Below are 21,195 nucleotides of genomic sequence, written 5' to 3'. Positions count from 1 at the left end.
GAAAGAAATTTTGAGCCGGTTTCCTACTCCCAGCTTAAGGATTTAGTTGAGGCAGTCCGTACTTATGGAGTGACGGCTAATTATACCACTGCCTTGCTCCGAAGATTGACCTTCAATGCCATGACGCCCACGGACTGGTTTGAGGTAGCCCGTACCTGCCTTAATCATGGGCAGTACCTCGATCTCCGGTCTATTGTTCAAGACAAGGCTCAAGCCCAATACACACAAAATGTCCGTGACGGGCACCCGGACTGGACCGTAGACATGCTTCTCGGGCAGGGAATCTACTCGGTAGACCAGACAGGATATCCCTTTGAAGTATACCGCCAGGTAAACGAGGTTTTTTACATGTCCTGGCGAGCCCTCCCAAACAAGGGAGAGGTGGCTGGCAATCTAACAAAAATCATGCAGGCCCCTAATGAGCCATTTTCTGATTTTGTTGCCCGTATGCTAGAGACAGCCGAGCGGGTGTTAGGAAATCTGGAAACAGCCATGCCATTTGTACAACAAATCATTTTTGAACAAAGCACCAAGGAATGTCAGACGGCAATTACCCCAGTAAGAACCCAAAGCCTAGAAGCTTGGTTAAAAGCCTGCAGAGAAGTAGGTGGCCCCCTGACCAATGCGGGGCTGGCAGCTGCTGTCTTGTCGGCTGCCGGGGCCGCAAAAGATAGTAAAGGAAAAGGGTGTTTCCGGTGTGGTCAGTTGGGACATTTTAGACAGCAATGCCCACAAAATGGTGGTCCTGCACAAAACATACCCAGGCCGCCAAGGACTCCAGGAGTGTGTCATCGTTGTAAAAAGGGAAAGCATTGGGTCAACGAATGCAGGTCAGTTAGAGACATCAATGGACATTTTATCCCCCAAATTACTCCAAACACTAATTCGGAACAGGAGCCAAAAAACGGAGAGAAGGGCCCTCGTCCCCAGGGCCCGAAAGTTTATGGGGCATTTCAGACTCTGGCTCCCGGACAGCACCTGCTACAACCCCCCAGCCAAGAAGAGCAACCTCAGGCTCCGCAGGGTTGGACCTCTGTGCCACCTCCGGACAGGTATTAACACTGCAGATGGGAGTCCAGATTGTGGAGACAGACATGACAGGACCCCTAGATGAAGGCACTGTAGGAATAGGTTTAGGACGCTCCTCCTCCACAATGAGAGGATTAATAATTTTCCCGGGAGTGATTGACCCTGACTATACGGGGACTATCAAGGTCCTCTGCCATGTCCCCCATGGAGTGGTGTCCATTTCTCCCGGGGATAGAATTGCACAGCTCCTGCTTTTGCCTTCTCTTCATGGCAACTTCCCTGCTAAGGAGATAGAGAGAGGAGATAAAGGGCTAGGCTCCACTGGAGTCGACCTTACATGCCTGTCCATAACTTTAGACCAAAGACCCATGTTAACTCTCCAAGTAGAAGGGAAAAGATTTGAGGGACTGGTGGATACAGGGGCAGATCGAAGCATCATCCAAAGAGGGGAGTGGCCAAAGCAATGGCCAACTCAGAAATCCTCCCAGACCTTGCAAGGGCTGGGCTATGCTGATGCCCCACAGTTAAGTGCAAAAGAATTGACTTGGAGAACAGACGAAGGCCAAGTTGGAAAAATGCAGCCATTTGTGGTAGACGTCCCTGTCAATCTTTGGGGAAGAGATGTGCAGCAACAGCTAAAGTTAACTTTAACTAATGATTATTCTGAGGCCAGTCAGAATATGATGAAACAGCAAGGATTTGTGCCAGCCTTGGGGCTTGGTCGGCGTCTCCAAGGACGCAAGGAGCCGATAGAGCCACTTCCTAAACAGGACAGGAAGGGTTTGGGTTTTTCTTAGGGGCCTCTGAAAACAAAGCTTCCACTGAAGGTGTGGTACCCATACCTTGGTTAACGCAAAAGGCGGTGTGGGTTCCTCAGTGGCCCCTCTCTCGAGAAAAATTGGAAGCGGCTCAAACTCTTGTCCAGGAACAGCTGCAGCTGGGGCATGTTGAGCCTTCAGTGTCATCTTGGAATACCCCAATTTTTGTTATCAAAAAGGCCTCCGGAAAATGGAGATTATTACATGACCTTAGAGCAGTAAATGCCCAGATGCAAATTATGGGACCCATCCAAAGGGGACTTCCACTGCTGTCTGCGTTACCTAGGGAGTGGCCTATTCTGGCCTTAGACATTAAGGATTGCTTTTTTTCCATACCTCTTTATGAAAAGGATAGGGAGCGCTTTGCCTTTACTTTGCCCTCGGTTAATCATGAAACCCCGGATGCTCGCTATCAGTGGAAAGTTCTCCCCCAAGGGATGGCTAATAGCCCAACAATTTGTCAATTGTTCGTGGGGGCTGCATTAACCCCTGTTAGGGAAAAATTTCCAAAAGTACGGATTGTCCATTATATGGATGATATCTTGTTGGCTGCTCCCTCGGTAGAGACTCTTCATAAAGTGTTTGGGCAGGTAACGGAGACCTTAGCTAATAAAGGATTAATTATTGCCCCTGAGAAGGTTCAGCAGACTAGTGTTGTTCAATTTCTGGGAACCATTGTTTCCCCTACTGAGATTAAACCACAAAAACTTTCCATTCGAACTGGTCATCTTAAAACACTTAATGATTTTCAGCAATTGGCAGGAGATATTAATTGGATAAGGGGGTTTCTTAATCTCCCTCGGTCAGAGTTGTTACCTTTATTTGCTATTTTGGAGGGCGACCCTGAAGTCACCTCCTCTAGATCCCTGACACCTTTAGCACTAAATTCCCTACAAAAGGTTGAGGCAGCTTTGTCTAGGGCTCAACTTTCACGGGTTGATTTAAAATTACCTATTGATTTATGTATATTAAAAACAAAAAATTATCCCACGGGGGTTCTTTGGCAAAATGGCCCCTTATTGTGGCTCCACGGCAATTCTGTGGGAGCAAAAACTGTTCAATATTTTCCTGAATTAGTGGCTAAACAGGCAATTTTGGGTATGAAGTATTGTTTAATGCACTTTGCAAAAATTCCAGATAAATTAATTATTCCATACACCCGTGAGCAAGTTGAAATTTTAGCAGCCACAATGGATATGTGGGCAATTCTTGTTTGCTCATTTCCAAATGTAATTGATAATCATTATCCTAAGCATCCTCTGCTTGCCATAGTTAACAAAAATTTAGTGTATTTTCCTGTTGTCACTTCAAAGGAGCCCTTGGCTGATACTCTAACCATCTTTACGGATGGATCAAAATCTGGACAAGGTGCCTTTTTTGTTCAAGGACACAAACAGCCGGTAGTCTTTAATTTTCGGCCGAATGTCCCACAGGCTGTTGAATGTTTAATTGTGCTTGAAGTTTTTAAAAGATTTGATCAACCTTTTAACTTATTTTCTGATTCATTATATGTTGTAAATGCCGTTGCTTCTCTTGAAGTTGCTGCTTCAGTTAAGCAGGCCAGTACAATTTCTAATGTTTTGTTACAGATTCAATCCCTTATCTTAAACAGAAAACATCCTTTTTATATTGGACATATTCGTGCCCACTCTATGTTGCCGGGCCCAATGGCAAAGTGTAATGATTTGGTGGACCAGGCAACTCGGGCTATGGCTCTGGTTGCTGCTGATCCTGTAGAATTGGCAAAAGACTTTCATAGATTGTATCATGTACCTGCTAATACCCTTAGGAAAAGATATAATTTGTCCAGGCATGTGGCAAGAGATATTGTTAAAGCCTGTAAATCTTGTGTTACCTTTCTTCATCCTCCCCATGTGGGGGTAAACCCCAGGGGGTTGAGACCAAATGCCCTATGGCAAATGGATGTTACTCATCTGACGGAATTTGGTAAGTTGAAATATTTACATGTGTCTGTGGACACCTTTTCCGGTGTCATTCATGCCACACCTTTGGCAGGAGAAAAGGTGTCTCACGTCAGAATACACTGCTTAGAAGCTTGGGCAGCTTGGGGAAAGCCCCTTAGACTCAAGACGGATAATGGCCCTGCTTATACTTCCCATGGTTTTCGCGCCTTTTGCGCACAAATGCAGGTTGCCCACACCACCGGATTGCCCTACAATCCTCAAGGACAAGGTATAGTGGAAAGAGCTAATAGAAGCATAAAAGAAATGCTTCAAAAACAAAAAGGGGGAGTTGCTGAGTCCACGTCCCCCAGGGAAAGACTTTCTCTTGCGCTCTTTACCCTTAATTTTTTAATTCTAAATGACAACGATCAGTCTGCCGCAGATCGGCATATGACAAGAGACTCCATGGATACTAAAGACATGGTTATGTGGAAGGATGTTATTAATAATAAATGGTATGGACCAGATCCGGTAATAACGAGATCCAGGGGAGCTGTTTGTGTTTTTCCACAGAGTCAAGAAGTACCTCACTGGGTGCCAACGAGACTGACCAGGCCAGTGGAGACTGCAGAAGAACCCCATCTTGAAGATGCCATCCACTCTTCTCCTGATACAGCTGATCTTCCTGCTGTTAGCAACAGTGCTAATAGCAATCCCTGTGATAGCTAAACCAATGATGCTGTGGGCTGTTACAATTTACTGACTGGATTGCCTCTGCGGTGTCCTTTGTCAAAGAGCGGGCGGGAGTCGGAATGTTTTTAGCCTGCTGCTTGGGAGGATGCGTGGTCTGCCTATGGTTGGTCTGTCGCCTTCGAGCCCAAACCAGAAGGGACAAGGTTACACCTGGTGACGGTAAAAGGCAGGCGACCAACAATAGAAAAGACCCGTGTTCGAATTCCCTATATAAGCGGCTGTATTTCGGGTGCACGCTCTCTCGCGCCCAAGCTCTCCTACAACTAAAAGGCTCTCCAATAAAGCGTGATCTGAGAAGACTCCTGGAGTGGTGGTCGTTTTTCCTCGCTGGTCGAGTAGGCGGTCACTACACATTATAACCATAATTAGGAAGATAATGTAGGTTCATCTGCTCCATACATCTTGAAAGGTAATGAATATGAAACTTACAGAATATCCTCAGATATGCCTGGTGGAAACCTGGATTTGAATTATGGGTCGACAGCTGATCAGTATTAGGTACTTGGGAAATTTGTTTGGCCTTCTTTCCTACTTCTGTTTTTCATAAAATAATTCATTTCCTAAATGGAAGAACTATCATGAGCACTAAAATTACCCTAATGCATGTGCAGTTCTTGGAATGGTGTCTGCACATTTGTACTAGGTCCCAGAGAAGTCAACTTCCATCAACATGGTCCCAGCATCCTTCCTGAAGGCCTTAAGACATATATGCCCAATTGATACTAATATCTGTGAAAATATGTCTTTACTAAAAAAAAGTCTTTTCTTCATATGAAACAATGAAAGTAATGTTGGGGCTGTCCTGTGGCTTTTACTCTGAAGTTTTGCCTAAATTTTATTCTTACTCTATTAGTGGTATCAGTAGCATTTTTTTGTGCTACCCTTAATTTTTCTAGTTCTGTGTTCCATTTGGAATACTATTTTAACTTAGTTTATAATCTTTGTTATCAGAATAAATAAACTACAACTGCTGAGGTTTTAAATAAAGAGACAATTTTAAGTGTGCATTACATTTTATGTCCTTAGTACTATCCTATAATTATTCCTTTTAGGTTATATATCCTTAACAAACCATTTATTAAGATTTCTTATATGATTTATATATTTATTATGTGATTCTTATATGATTTCTTAGAGATCCATAAATAAAACATCTCAGAACAGGAAAAGAGTAGGTAAGAAGTCATAAAAATACTATTATGGTGTCTTAATGGCTAAGTGTATAAAGAACATGTAACAAAACAGTTGGAAGATTCATTTGCTCTTTTTTCTATTCTCTCATCCTTCATTGTAGAAACCTTCTCACTATGAAGTGCCAAGTCGTCTGGACCTTTCAAGCCTCGTCTCAGTTACAGAAGTGATGGGATTAGGACATGTGCTCCAATGACTGGCTTTTAGGAATTTCACAATAAAGCAATACCAGTACATATAAAGAAACTTTTGTGAGTGATGTGGATTGACTTCCTCAATTGCCAAAATTAAATTCATATGTCAAAACATCAAATTACGTACATTATAATATATGCAGTTCAACTGGCATCACTAACACTTCCATAAATCAAATGCAAACTAAAAGCTCTATATCAAAAACCAACATCTAAGGCAGTGTTGGAAATACAAGAAGAAACACAATAAATCTAATGGAATGAGATCTTTAACACTGGCAATGAGAAATGATAGCTGAATTTTTAAACAAGCTTGGAAAGTTCAGGTGTCCACTAATGATGTGATTGTAGTTGCGGAACTTACCTTGGTATTAAGATTAGAGGTAAAACTCAAAGGCAGCTAAGGTTGCTGCACTATTGTAGCTCGATACAGTGTGACCCTCCCTGATAATGGTATAGCACAGAGTAGAAGCTAAGTCAATAAAATGTATAGGAAGGATTTTCCACTGAGAATAATTGCAGGGGGTGATCATCACTCTTGTATTGAAAATGTACAGCCCATCATTCTACTTTAAATTCTAGAGTATTTCTGATCTGAAGACAATTATAACACACCAATTTGCTGTGAGTACTGAGCCTTTTAGGTGTGTATTACTGTAATATATGTAAAATCTTTAGAGGTATGAAGTGGCCTGACCCTCAAATTTCATTCTGTTAAGTTTCATGGAGAAATGTTCATAATTATGCAATTCACACTCATCTAAGTCGGAATCAGGCAACTGAGATAAGACATTAGGCTCATTACTCCAGTGACGAGGTTTGTGAACTATGAAATAAATACAATGCTTGATAAGAAATGTACTCACTCTCTTGCCCATGTAATTGTAACCCCTCTGTACAGTAATTTCACAATAAAATAAAAAAATAAAAAATAAAAAAATAAAAAAAGAAATGTACTCATTACCTTGCCCATGTAATTGTAACCTATCTGTATATTATTTTCACAATAAAAAATAAATAAAAAATTTACAAACCTCCCCAAAATAAAAAATAACATTATTTCACAATGTATATGCATTTCTGAAAATTTATGCAGTATCAAATACCAAATGTAAAAATGGTACAATTGTCTATCGCTTATATTATCAGAAGTTAAGATATTCCTGAATTATACTTTCTTGCTAGAGGATCATAGGGAGACTGCTGATGTTTGGTACCTTTTCAGGTGCTCCTATAGACTTGTAAATTTTCTTTGAGGAAGTGTTTTTCCATCGTTTGTTTTGAGGTGTTCAAAATATCAGTACTGTCACTAACCACAAACATAGAACAGCAAAGATGATGGGATACCTTGCCAAAGAACTGAGAAATCACAGGAAGTGATAGGAAAGAGACACCAGAGGACCCAAAGCCTCATTGCTATCTTCTGGATCCTCAAATCCTGCTTAACATGCTTTATATTCATTCTACTACAGGGGTGAGGTAGTGAGTGGCTACAGATATGTCCACAAACTAAGGCATCAATCTAGCTTGTGGTTACAAGTATTAACTGAGGTATTGTTTGTATACATAGTGATAATTGAATCCCTTATTTTTAGGGAGCAGAAGGGAACAATAGTCATTACAACCATAGCACAGACATCCATCTTGTCTCCAAATTCTTAAACTTTTAATGTACAACAGCTCTAACTTAAATACTTTTGAGTTAATAACCCATACCCCTGTCTTCCCTTAACTGTTTGACCTTTCCAGAGCACAGCTCTCAGCCTTTTGATTGCCGTTTGAGATGGCTTCCCAATATATCCCTTTCCAGGTATAACAGTTTGACTCTAGAATCCCTCACAAGTACTATTACAGATGGGTTATTTTGAAAGGCTATTTTTTTCCTAGGGTAGGTTCACTTTTTTAAATTGTATTTTATTAAAAGGTACTGTACAGAGTGGTTACAGTTACATGAGTAAGGTACATTCCATGTTGAATATTGTTACCCACACCATTGTTCTCCTATCCTTTCCCACCCCCACACTTACCCCCCTACCCCAAAGTTGTAAAGTTCATTGCCAGTATAGTATTGTGAATATCATGGTTGCAATGGATCACTTCTTTCATCATTATGTTATTTCCCCTTCCTTCTCCAAATCAGAACATGTATATACAAAATGGAAGGTACCAGAATCAAGACAGAGATGTCCAGGGATAAATCAAAGACAAAATAAAATAAGATCTAGATACACTACTTTCCGACATCAAGGTTGATATCTGAAAAAAAGTACTTGTTTCCATGTCTTGGAGTTCATTTCAATTAGCATCATTTTGTATGGTCAAATGTACATAGCTCTGGAGCCAGCAATCCCACTCATGGGCATTTGTCAAAATTATCTCTAGATACTTAATGGATGAAAAATGGAATTGAAAATAGCAGAGAATAACAAATCATCATGCAGGTATTCTGATTTTTGTAATTCTAATATGAAAGAACTGAAGTTTTGTTTCATGAAGAAGGAAGTTTAGCCTGTAATTTCAATGAAAGTCATCAGTTGTAATGAGTCTAAAGTCTTTTCCTCCAAGATATCCAAGAGTACTATACTCATCCTCTGAAGAGAATTATTTTATTATTATTTTATTTTATTTTATTTTATTTTATTTTATTTTATTTTATTTTAATTAGCTTTGCTTAATATTAATTTACTTGTAGAAAATAAGTTAAAATATCTTGCTCGGGCTGGGAAGGTGGCACATTGGTAGGATTTGCTTTGCATGCAAGAAGCCCTGGGTTCGATTCTTCAGTACCACATAAGCAAAAAGAAAAATGCAAGAAGTGGCGCTGTGGCTCAAGTGGTAGAGTGCTAAACTTGAGCTGAAGAGCTAAAGGACAGCGTCCATGCCCATAGTTCATGCCCCATGACCAGACTCCAAAAAATAAAACACTAAAACTACAAGCACAGGTATGTTTTTTGCAGCATTATTACAATATCTAAGATATGCAACCAGTCCAGATGCCCCTCAATACCCTCAATACATGAATGGATCAGGAAAATGTGGTGTATATATATATATATATATATATATATAGATATAGATATAGATATAGATATAGATATACACACACACACACACAATGGAATTTCATGCTTCTATCAGAAAGAATGGCACAGCCCCTTTCTTAAGAAAATGGAAAGACTTGGAAAAAAATCATTATGTGAAGGAAGCCAGACACAAAGAAACATAGGCTCTATGGTTTCCCTCATTTTTATTAATTAATATATGCTTAGGATAGTCCTGGCAGATAGGTTCATTTTCTTACACTCTTAATATTCGCTGTGTGTGTGTGTGTGTGTGTGTGTGTGTGTGTGTGTGTGTGTGTTTGCAGTAATGAAACTTGACTCGGAGCCTCAAGATCTTGCATGTTTTTTTCACTCATGACTGACTGAATCTGTATTATTTTCACCAAGGTTTCACTCTGTGTTTGATTGAAGAATTGAACATAAATGTCTCATGGATTGCTACCTCAGCCATCTGTGAACCATGTTCTTCCAATCTTAGTCTCATGAGATGAGATTCTGGCATCTAGCTCTATTGCCAAGTGTCATTTGCTTTGTTTGGTTTGGTTTTGTTTTTGTTGTTTTTGTTCATCCAAAATCTGTATGGAAAACAAATAATTTATAATCAGGACTATTCACGTAAAATGTGTGTTGTTTAAAGATTACCTTAATAATGTAATCTTTTGCATCCACATTATGTGATTTGATTTTTTGAACTCCATTGTTGCAGTCAAGTCACTTATATATAATTTGAATCTTCTTGTCTTGGTTTTATGGGGTGTTATGTGTTTAAAAACTATTTATCAATGTTTAACTCTGCACTACTGAAACAAGACCTTCATGATTATTCAATGTGCTGTAAATCATAAGTTTATCACTACTTGAGGCACCATATGAGCACAAATAGTTTCCTATAATACCTACACATATTTTATACCTCAATGCCATGCAATACACACTTCTGCCAAATATGCAAGGGCATCCTTTCTAATTCTCCATGGATTTTCACTGTTCTTCTCTCTACTCTCCAGTGCTAATTCCTGTGATGCTCATGTTGATTTCCTCCCCTGTTACATTCATCATTGCATCTTGGGAACTACTGGTATGCATTACTGTACTTCTGTTCATTCTCCTTGTGCTTCGGCTTGTACCCCTCTCACCTCGAAGGGCTAAAAATTGGGGATATTTGCTTTACTCTTTATCTCAGACATCTACCTTTACTTTCTAGAAATACATTCATTGAATTCCTTCTATAAAGTCTAGTGTCTTGAAAATTATTACTGCGTCTTCGTGGCTTTGTTATGTGGCATAAGGGAAGAACATAGGTCAGTACTGTAACTTAGGTAAAAGATTATTGCAATCATGCTTCAATAGATGTAGTTCATTGGATAATGTTTACTTCAAGGTCTGCCTGCCTGCTTCCTTTTCACTGTTTATTTTTCAATGTAGTCTTTTCTTCTGGAAAATATTTATGGGCCTAGTGAAGGTCAATTCCTACTGTAATTAGTCATTAATTTTATTCCAACCTCATTTCACAGATCCTTCTGAGTTTCTTCAGTGTCTGTGTAGTGCTTCACATTTTTAGATATGTTTTAACATCGATGCAACCAATGATGAAGACACATTCCTTATGTCACCATTTTGATGACTGAAAAAAAACCATGCTGCAATCTCACTGCATGCCAATTTTCTGGTTTTTAATTCTTTTAGATTAAAATTGATGCTGGACAACAAACATTCTGAGTACAATTTTATATTTTCCTAATTATTTTCGTATATTTCCCAATATTATATAAAGCTCAAACATTATCACTTAGTTTTAGGATTTCTTAATCGGTCAGAGTAAAAGTTCTATTCATTCACAATTTTAAGATAATAGAGTGTCCATTATGACCAAGTGAGATATTTTATATTTTTTATTTGTAGTCCTTAAAGGTTGTGGTGGGGAATCAAGTCCAGTGCTTCATGTGTCTTAGTCTACTGTGGGACTCTGAGCCTGATTTGACCTGTGGTTTTATTTTCACTCAACTGGAATAAAGAAAAATTTCACTAGGAATTATTACTTGCTTACTTTCTCCAATATCTGTCACATATATAAGAGTAATATAATTCTACACTGACTGAAAATGTTGTTCCTATTAGAGTAATTGTTTATTTTTTGTAGCCCCACTCTTCATTGTCTTGTCCCTTTCCTATCTCCCATTCCCATAAAACTTGACTGGATCCACTGGAAACCTACTTGCAGCCAGCCTCTTCCTTAAAAAGCCCAACCTTAACTAACCTATCCCGTGGTAGTCTTGCTATAATCTTTCAAAGTCATGACTACAACCAGAATCCTTCCTGAAAATCCTCCTCTGCTATAGGGAAAGCCTTCTTCCACTCCACCCCTTCCTGGAATCCCTGTTCTGCACCACCAGAAACCAGGCCACATCCACATCTCTTCCTATGATCGGCCTTGCTGCACCAAGAACCCCGCCTACATCAGGCTCCTCCCTCTAATCCTAACTTCATCCACCAGATACCCTGTCCCTAACTATTCTATTCCCTCATTGTCCCATTGCTCCCATATTCAATTACCTCCAAGCTCCTATCGTCCCTTTCATACCCCACTCCCATGCAGACTTCTCCCTCGACCCCTCCTGGTTTCATCAGAAACTCCATCCATAACTAGTCTACTTCTAAGAGGCCTAATGTCTTAAACCCAGTCCTGAACCTGCCTCTTCCCACAAAGCCATTCATGCAAAACCAAAAACCCTCCACCTTTCTATAACTGCCCTTGTAGCCTGCCTTGGTTAACCAGAAGCTTCTCACACAGACCATCTCCTGCCTGGAAAGACAGCCCTGCTTCACCACAGGCTGCTCTGCCTCCATATCTACTCTCTCAATGGCTGTATTGTTTCTGAGATGAATCCTCCCCTTATTGGATCCTCCTGCAGATCCACATTCTACTCAACCAGTTACCCTGTTCATAATTACCCTACACCTTTGTAGACCGTCCACTCCTTCTCAAAGTCCATCTTCCAATTAATCCCATGGCTCCAAGCCCTGACCTGCTCTAGAAAACCCCCACTAGACAACACCCAACACACTATCCCATCTCTCGACACTCATATTGCTCCACTGCAAACCATTGTATCTGTTGGCCTCCCTCTGGAAGCCTCACCACGCTCAACTGTAAATCCCTTTTCCATCATAGTCCCTTTTTGAAGGTTGCCTTGCCCCACTGGAAACCCTGTCCAAAGTCTAATGTCCTGCTTTGCAACACTGAAATCCCCACCCAACCTTACTCCTCTTTTCGAAGTGGTGACTGGCTACACCAGAAACCCTGTCCTAAGTGTCTAGTCCACTGGATCCTATCCCTGCTATCACAAAGCTCTGGTCCTGAAAAAATTCCTCCATACATTATTACTATATCCTGCTCTGCCAGAAACCCGACCTCCACCCTAACACACTTCCCAAAGGCCTGCCATTCTCCACCAGAAACCACGCCCGTTCCTGGCCCACTTCTTCCCAGTACCGCTATGCGGTCTCACAGACCCTGAAAAGCCTCTCCCTCAAAGCTCCACATTCCTGCACCACAATCCCCATCTTCAGTCATTCTCTTGCCTTCATTCTCTTCCCTGCCTTATGGGAAACCTCACCCTACATATCCCACCAGAGCTCACAGTGCTACATCACAACCCCTCCTCTAAGTAAATTCCTCCTTTGTAGCCTTGTTCTTCCCTTTCAAATCTCTGCCCCAAACAGCCTCTTCCCCAGTGACCCTGCCTTCTTCCACTGAATCCCCATCCACCTGCCAGTCTCCATGCTAAAGTCCCACCTACTCCACAAGAGACTGCTCCTAACAAGTCTAGTCTTTCCTGTCCCCTCCCTGCTGTCTCAAAGCCCTGCACAGACTGGCTTTCACACTCAAAGCCTCGCCCTGCTCTACCACAGAGGCTGTGACAATACCAACTCCTCCCTTGAACCAGACAGGGCTCCACCACAAACCCCACACCACCTTATCCATGAAGGTCCCACCTAATAACTTTTATTACAAATGTGATTTTATAATGGTTACAGAATTCATACTAATCAATATGATAAGAAAGCAATATTGCCAAAAGACAACAAAAATTAGACAGCTATTAGATGCCTTAATCTAGTTTGGGGTTCTGTTACCAGGCAGATACACATTGTGTGAAAATGTGTGAAGATGATTCCTCTAACTGGAAAGCATTCTTTGAAGTATCAGTACAGTTTCATGAGTGATCATTTTATTTCTAGAATTTTCGTGCACATTTGTGTCCATTAACTTAAAAATATTAGTTATTTTAAATCCTTTGGTTTGGTTGAGTAAAGCATATTAAGATCCAAAAAAATGACTTTCAAATCATCTCTAATGAATAATTTTGGACTTGCTTACTTTACTATGTACCAGAGTGTTGGGTCTTCGTTCGTCTTTGGACGGACGGGGTCCGAGGAGAGGTAAGTGCGGCCGCTGGCACGTTCCCCAGCCTCCCTTAGCCCAGGAGACAATCAGACGCAGCAGAGAGTCAAGTCAAGCAGGAACTCGTTTATTAACAGGGAGCATCCCCTTTTTAAAGCAAAAGACTGTGTGGGAGGGGAGGAAATGGAACCAACCAATCACTGAAAGGCCATACCTTATCAGGCACCTAAACTTCCATGAGTTGTTTACATACTGAACCTAAACAAATCCATTTCTGCCCACTCAACTTCCTCTCAGGGCCATCTTTGCTACTTGTGTTCCCCACAGATTTCCCCACATATTCACCCTTTTTGTTTTAATGGCAGATCCACCTCCCAGATAGTTATCCTTTTCTGCTCCTCTGTAAAAGTTATTTTAACAGGATTACATTTGGCCACGCATGGGGTTGGAGGCAAGTATGAAGAGCCCTTCCTAGTTATCTCTGATCCCCACCTAGCACAATAATAAACATCAGCCCCACCACAGTTAGAGTTTGAAATGTCCCAAATAGTAAAATTTAAAACAAACTATGCAGACATAGCAAAGCAATCCTGGGCACCTGCTGTCTTTCAAGTAAGCCAGTTCTTTGTATGTGCCTTCAAGCTAGCACAGAGGTCAAGATGACCTTTAAACTTTACTGCCAGCTCCCAACACCCCGTCTCTGTTTGAAGAAGCGAACTCGCCTGTCTTAGGTTGGGTAGATCGCCTTGTCTGTCTTACCCGTCATCGGGAACTTCTTCAGAACAAAGCTGAAGGCCCTGTCTTAGGTTTGTCAGACTGGCATCCCCTCTTACCCGTCTCTGGCTGCGGTTACTCTCGGGGAAATTTATTCACTTGGAGCTTGATTTTATGTAACTGGCTGGCTCATAAGAGTTTTGCAGTGCACGTATAATGCAAGGAAGGCATAGAAAAAGCATCAGCAAAAGCATTCCCAGGTCAAGCAATGTCATTAGCCCTTTAACCTTAGGGATGGGATAGCAGTCTTTGCCACTTTAAGATTCCAGAGATGGGGCTTGTTCTAGAGCAGGTTTTAGACATATTTACAGGACACATAACAAAAGGTGGCTGTACAAGCAATTAGGAAAAGAACAATTAGAGCAGGTAACATTAAAATAGATAGCTCCTACAAAAATATGTTTTAAACAGTCCATACGTAATGACATAGGGTGGTGATCAAAATGAAGTTCAGGCCACCAGGTCGAAGGGGCAGCTTTTCTTGTGATGCTATTGATGATTTCTGCATTGCCAGTGCTGATCACTGCCCAGGTCACCCGTTGAGGTTGATGTGGATTCCGTAGCCATTGCCTGGACTGGGAGGGTCAGGACAGCCATCAGCTAGAGTATCACCATCTGCAATTGTTAAAGAACACAAGAGCTTCTCAAGGGCTGGTTGCCCTTGAGGATGTTTAGTTTATCTTTAGGCATCCTCCTGTATAGAGGAAATGGGTAAAAACCTAAGGTTCCTAGCAGGAATCCAAATGGGGGCTGTTTCCTCTATGGGAAAAATGCATCCAAATCCCCTGTCCATGGTAACTAGGGGGTCAGGTCCTCTCCATTGTTGTGTCAGGGGGTCCTTCCACCTGACTTTCACTCGGGGCTTAGGGTTTAGTTGTCCACAGTCAGTTGTCCCTTTTGAAAAATTGAAAATGTTAACTGTATATAGGGGGTAACTCCCCCTTTTTGTTTTAATTGTGTCTTAAGACATTGTTGATTTCTTTTTATGATTGCTTGGCCTTGGGGATTATAGGGAATTCCTGTACTATGATTAATTTGCCATTTGTCAAAAAACTCTGACATTGCTTTACTGACAGAACAGGGTCCATTATGGGTTTTAACTTGTGCTAGTAGACCCAAGGTGGTAAAGCATTGAAGAAAATGTGCTTGCGAATGTATAGTCCTTTCTCCTGTATGTGCTGTGGCCCAGGGAGAGTTTGGGCCATCCTCTGCCACTGCCTGGCGGAGCTCTTTAAGATCCTTAACTTCCCATGGATACCATTCCAAGGGCCTGTTACCCCATGCTGCCACATTGACTGGATACGCTTAGGGAAGTGAATGCCTGTGGGCTCTTGGGTGGCCCTTCCTTTCCAGGGCTCTTGGGTGGCCCTTCCTTTCTAGAGGAGGTCTCAGAGTAGGTTACTTCCCCAGCCCTCGGCCCTTCCATGTGGTAGGGGTCTGAGACTTGGAAGTCCCTCTCACAGGTCTCATAGGGCACCATACCTCCCTTCCAATCGGGGGAATAGGGAGGGGGCCTAGGACCGTCCGGGGCACCTGAGTATCTGCCTCTGCCCCTGCATGCCCAGATAGTGCGTTCCCGGTCGAATTTGACCTTTTCCTTTTCCTTTTCACTTTCCAAGTCTTCCTGTACTCTTTCTAGGCCTAGTGTTGCCTCCTCCTCCTCCTTCTTTTGTGATAAAGCATTACCCATACTTAGGGTTTCACTGACCCCGAAAGACCGCTTAGCCTCGGCTGGTATCTTTTCCTTTGAGCCCCACGTTGGGCGCCAGATGTTGGGTCTTCATCCGTCTTTGGACGGACGGGGTCCGAGGAGAGGTATGTGCGGCCGCTGGCACGTTCCCCAGCCTCCCTTAGCCCAGGAGACAATCAGACGCAACAGGGAGGCAAGTCAAGCAGGAACTCGTTTATTAACAGGGAGCATCCCCTTTTTAAAGCAAAAGACTGTGTGGGGGGGGGGGGAGGAAATGGAACCAACCAATCACTGAAAGGCCATACCTTATCAGGCACCTAAACTTCCATGAGTTGTTTACACACTGAACCTAAACCAATCCATCTCTGCCCACTCAACTTCCTCTCAGGGCCATCTTTGCTACTTGTGTTCCCCACAGATTTCCCCACACCAGAGGTTTTAGTAACAGAAATTCTCTACCAGAATCCACTTTGAATATCCTCCTTCCACTAAAGTGCCCTTTGGAAAATGTTGAAGTGAGATTATACAGGTAGAATGCTAGAAATAAAAACGTATTTGAGATCATTACAAAATCATGATAAAGACCCTAGCCAATGTGTTTCAAATTTTCTAATGAAAGGAACTTAAGCATATTTAACTGCAGACTTTCTGAAGACTAGAAGACAAAAATATAAGAATTGTGGGGCTGGGAAGGTGGCTCAATGGTAGAGCGCATGCCTTGCAAGCTTGAGGCCTTGGGTTCGATTCCTCAGCACCACATAAGCAAAAAGAAAAAAATATATATATATAAGAATTGCTCTCTTATACCATGGTTCTGAAAACAAAACAAAACCAAGGAAAGACATCATAATGAGACAGAAGGGAATGAAGAACTTGTACATGTGATATAGAATTTAAAAATACACTGAATCAGGTAAAAATAATTTTGGTCACAATACCTGCTTGTTCAATATATTTCATTGTATATATTGTTCTTTGTTAATCTTCGACTTAATATAGGTCTCAGCAGGGATCTACAAAGGGAATTGTGTAGTTACTCAATTTCATCATTGCAAGATCATTAGGATGATAAACTCCCACACGCCTTAACATGCCTGCAACAGCACTAGACATACATCCCTATTGGTCTAACAGTGTAAGGCAGACCTGTATTTAATCCAAGCTTTGTATGTGGTATGCTATGAATTTTTTTAGGCTTGATACAAAATGTCTCTGCCCAGAATTAAATAATGGCATTTATAACTAAAATGATTTAGGGTTATTGTTAACATCTAACGCATGCTGAGGTTTTTATTTATACCTCTCCTTTTCCCTTTCTTTCTTCTTCCCTTTCTTTCTTTTCTTTTCTTTTCTTTCTTTCTTTCTTTCTGTCTCTTTTTTCTTTCTTTCTTTCTTTCTTTCTTTCTTTCTTTCTTTCTTTCTTTCTTTCTTTCTTTCTTTCTTTCTTCCTTCCTTCCTTCCTTCCTTCCTTCCTACCTTCCCACCTTCCTTCCTTCCTTCCTTTCTTCCTTTCTTCCTTCCTTCCTTCCTTCCTTCCTTCCTTCCTTCCTTTCTTTCTTTCTTTCTTTCTTTCTTTCTTTCATTCTTTCTTTCTTTCTTTCTTTCTTTCTTTCTTTCTTTCTTTCTTTCTTTCTTTCTTTCTTTTTCCTTCCTTCCTTCCTTCCTTCCTTCCTTCCTTCCTTCCTTCCTTCCTTCCTTCCTTCCTTCCTTCCTTCCTTCCTTTCTTCCCTTTTCCTTCCTCTTTTAGGAAATGAGGATGAATTTAGATATTTTGTTTGCTGAACAAGTTTTCTACCATTAGAATAATCCTTTTTTGATTTATTTACTTTTGCTCATAGGTTATCCATTTTGCTGAGGGCCGAACACAGTTTAAGTTCCTCACCTATGTCTGCCAAGTAGCGGGGATCACAAATGCATTCCAACATGTGAACAGTTAGGATGATATGAGACTCATTACTTTCCTTGCACATTGGTTCTGATTGTGATCATCTCTAATTCTACCTTTTCAATTAGTGATGTGAATTCCAGTAGCCTGCCCTCAGAATAGATCATCTAAATGAATTATTGAAGGCAATTTCTCTTTAATCTCTTTTTTGCCAGTCCAGGGGCTGTTATAGTTTTATTTCGAGACAAATTTTGTGTATATATGCACATTAGGTTTAAAATATTACTTTTTCCCCCTTTTTTCTTTTTAATTTTCTTGGTCAAGAGGCTTGAATTCTGGGTCTGGGCGCTGTCCCTGAGCTCTTCAGATCAAGGCTAGCACGTTACCACTTGAGCCATAGTGCCACTTCTGGTTTTCTGGTGGTTAATTGGAAGTAAGAGTGTCATGGATTTACTGCCAGGGCTGGCTTTGAACTACTGTCCTCAAATCTCAGCTCCTAAGTAGGTAGGATTACAGGCATGAGCCACTGGCACCCAGCTAAAAATGTTACTTATTTTAAGGTCTGTGATTTAGTTGGGGGAGTAACATGAGTGTGTAGAATGGTAAAATTCAAGTTACCACTCTAAATAATTTCAGAGTTTAATTTTCATATTTATTGCAGTTATTAATAACAGAAACTCCCAAAGTAACAGAATAATCCTTCATTTTCTCCTTCCCATAGGTACTATTGGAAGAGAATGAGTGAGATCTAAGACAATATGTACTTGAAATTATAAAAAAAAAAATTTTGATGATACATATAGAGCCAGATAACACAACATGCTTCTCATTTTCTAAAGAAAGGAATGTCATGAAAGTGTATTTTTGGCAGGCTTTTCACCTGAAAAACCAAGAAAAAACAATATCATAAAAAAGCTGAAGGGGACCAACAACATGTAAGTGTGATATAGCATTGGAGACTTTAAGACATGAACTGGTTCAGGCAAAGTAATACTTGGGAAAAGTTATCGGTAGACTAAATATATTCATTATAATTTTTTTATTTTTATTTACATGTCACTTAAAATATAAATGCATACATGTGTGTGCAATATATATATATTATATACATATATATGTATATATATACACATATATATGTACATATAATATATATATATATATATATATCAGCAGTATCTGTCCAGTGAAGTGTATGTTTATGTATGGTTAGGTAATTTCATCATGTTAAGTTCATCAAAAAGAAGGACTTCCACAAACCTTAATAACACTGCAACACCACTGCACGCGCAAACTTAAGTATTCACCATTGTAAGCTAGACCTGTGTTTTACCAAAGCTTTATACATATGGTGTTATTTTTTTATTTATTCTTGACACAAAATGTGTGTGCTCCTAGAAATAAATGATGGCATTGATAACTACAATAATTTATTGTAAATCGTTACATTGAACAGATGCTCAGTATGAGTTGTTCTTTCTTTCCTTTTCTTATTTAATCTTTAGGGAGTTGATTTGAGTTTTGATGTTGTGTTTGCCAGACAAGTATTCCATCACTAGAGTCACTCCACCAATACTTTCTAGTTTAAGTTACTTTAATCATAGAGTAGCAATTTTTGCACCTATCCCAAAAAGCAGGGTTCATGATTGCATTCCAATATCCCTACCTAGTAGGTTGATATGGGTGATACTTTCCTTCGTAGACTGATTCAGAACTGTGATCCTCTCAAATTCTACCATTTTAGTGAATTGTGTGAGCTCCAGGTAATTTGAATGAATCATTGGCTAATATAGGTGATTTGATATTAAAGTGTAAGGTAAGTTTGAAAGTATAATCACAGTAGAGAGATATTTTGCTAAGTAATTTTTTCACATAAATAACACATCTTGACCAGAATTAAGGACTTACTTTGTTGTCTGTCAACTTGTATGTCATTTGGTAAAATAAACTTCATGTCTTCCATGTGGGATAAAGAACTTTGAATGGTTTGATGTGCTGGTTCACATCTATAATCATGATTAGCAATCAGAAATATATATATCACAATTTGAACATAGCCTAATCAAAAATTTAAGAAGTCCCAATCTCAACGAATAGTGGATCATGTTGAATCATGCCATTAATCTCAGCACCACAAGAGGCTAAGTCTCTGCCTAGTATCTGTGTCACTTAAGTAACTGGGACTCTTGGAGGCAGTCACCTCTACTGATGCAGAACGTGGGCTGAGATTTAGCAAGAGGAGGGAGGATTCTTCCCCAACTTCCCAGGGTGGACCTCAGAGAATGCAGTGAGCGGGCTTGCTTTCCTCCTCCAAATGGCTTGAGATGCCATGCTACAGAGTGTTCATTATTTGATTCCAGTGACCTGTGGTAGAGGTATAAGGAAACATTAAATAAATTTCACATATGCCAATTGAGCTGCTCTCCCAGCCGGTGAGTTCAACTCAGCAAGTGTTCATTATTTGAGAGTTGAGAACACTGAGGTAGGGGAGAGAGGGAGGGTGAGTGAAGGAGGGAGAGAGATAGGCACCGGTGGCTCACACCTGTAATCCTAGCTACTGAGGAGGCTGAGATCTGAGGACTGCGGTTCAAAACCAGCCTGGGCAGGAAAGTCCGTGAAATCCTTATCTCCAATAAACCACTCAAATCCAGAAGTGGCACTGTGGCTCAAGCGGTAGAGCACTGGCCTTGAGCTCAAGAGCTGAGGGACAATGCCCAAGCCCAGTGTTTAAATCTCACGACCGACCAAAAAAAAACAAAAGAGAGAGAGGGGGAAGGAGAAAAGAAAGGAAGGAAGAAAGAAGAAAGGAAGAAAGAACGAAAGGAAGGAAGGAAGAAAGAAAGAAAGAAAGAAAGAAAGAAAGAAAGAAAGAAAGAAAGAAAGAAAGAAAGAAAGAAAGAAAGAAAGAAAGAAAGAAAGAAAGAAAGAAAGAAAATGATTGAGAATGAATTGTTTGGAGTCAGGAGTCATACGTCAGAGTTACTCCCTGTATTTGGTTTTAGGTCTGCCCCAGGTCATGCAGACCCTATGCAGACACCTTCCCACTTCTTGGCTAAGTTTCAACCCTTTATGTGTTGCCAAGTATCTGGCACACCTGGAGGCATCCATCTCCCCATCCTGTTAAGTCATAACCTGGTCAGCCTCTGGTCGCACTTTCCATCTGACCAGAGGTGAGTCCCGGAACTTGAAGTCACATCCACATCCAGTGTGGCCAGAGTTACCCCCAAACTGCCACACATCATCTGGTCCGGTCCTTTACATAGATAGATTCTTGCCCGAGGTTGGGTGGCCCCATTTTTTTTTACATGCCTTTCCACCATGTATGGCATAGGCAGCAGTTCAGTAAATAAAGTTCTTTACCTGACTGAATACCGCGTGGTGTGCTCTTCATTGGCTACCTAATGAAACTCACCTAATTAATATACTTTATACTTCAGAGTTTCTAGTTTTGAATCCATGGATATTTTTGTGACACATGTGAGATCAGTAT

Source organism: Dipodomys merriami, unplaced genomic scaffold (genome assembly GCF_024711535.1).
Source record: "Dipodomys merriami isolate MVZ:Mamm:240054 unplaced genomic scaffold, mDipMer1.0.p SCAF_1032, whole genome shotgun sequence".
Classification (NCBI taxonomy): Eukaryota; Metazoa; Chordata; class Mammalia; order Rodentia; family Heteromyidae; genus Dipodomys; species Dipodomys merriami.
Note: the sequence above shows the minus strand (reverse complement) of the source record.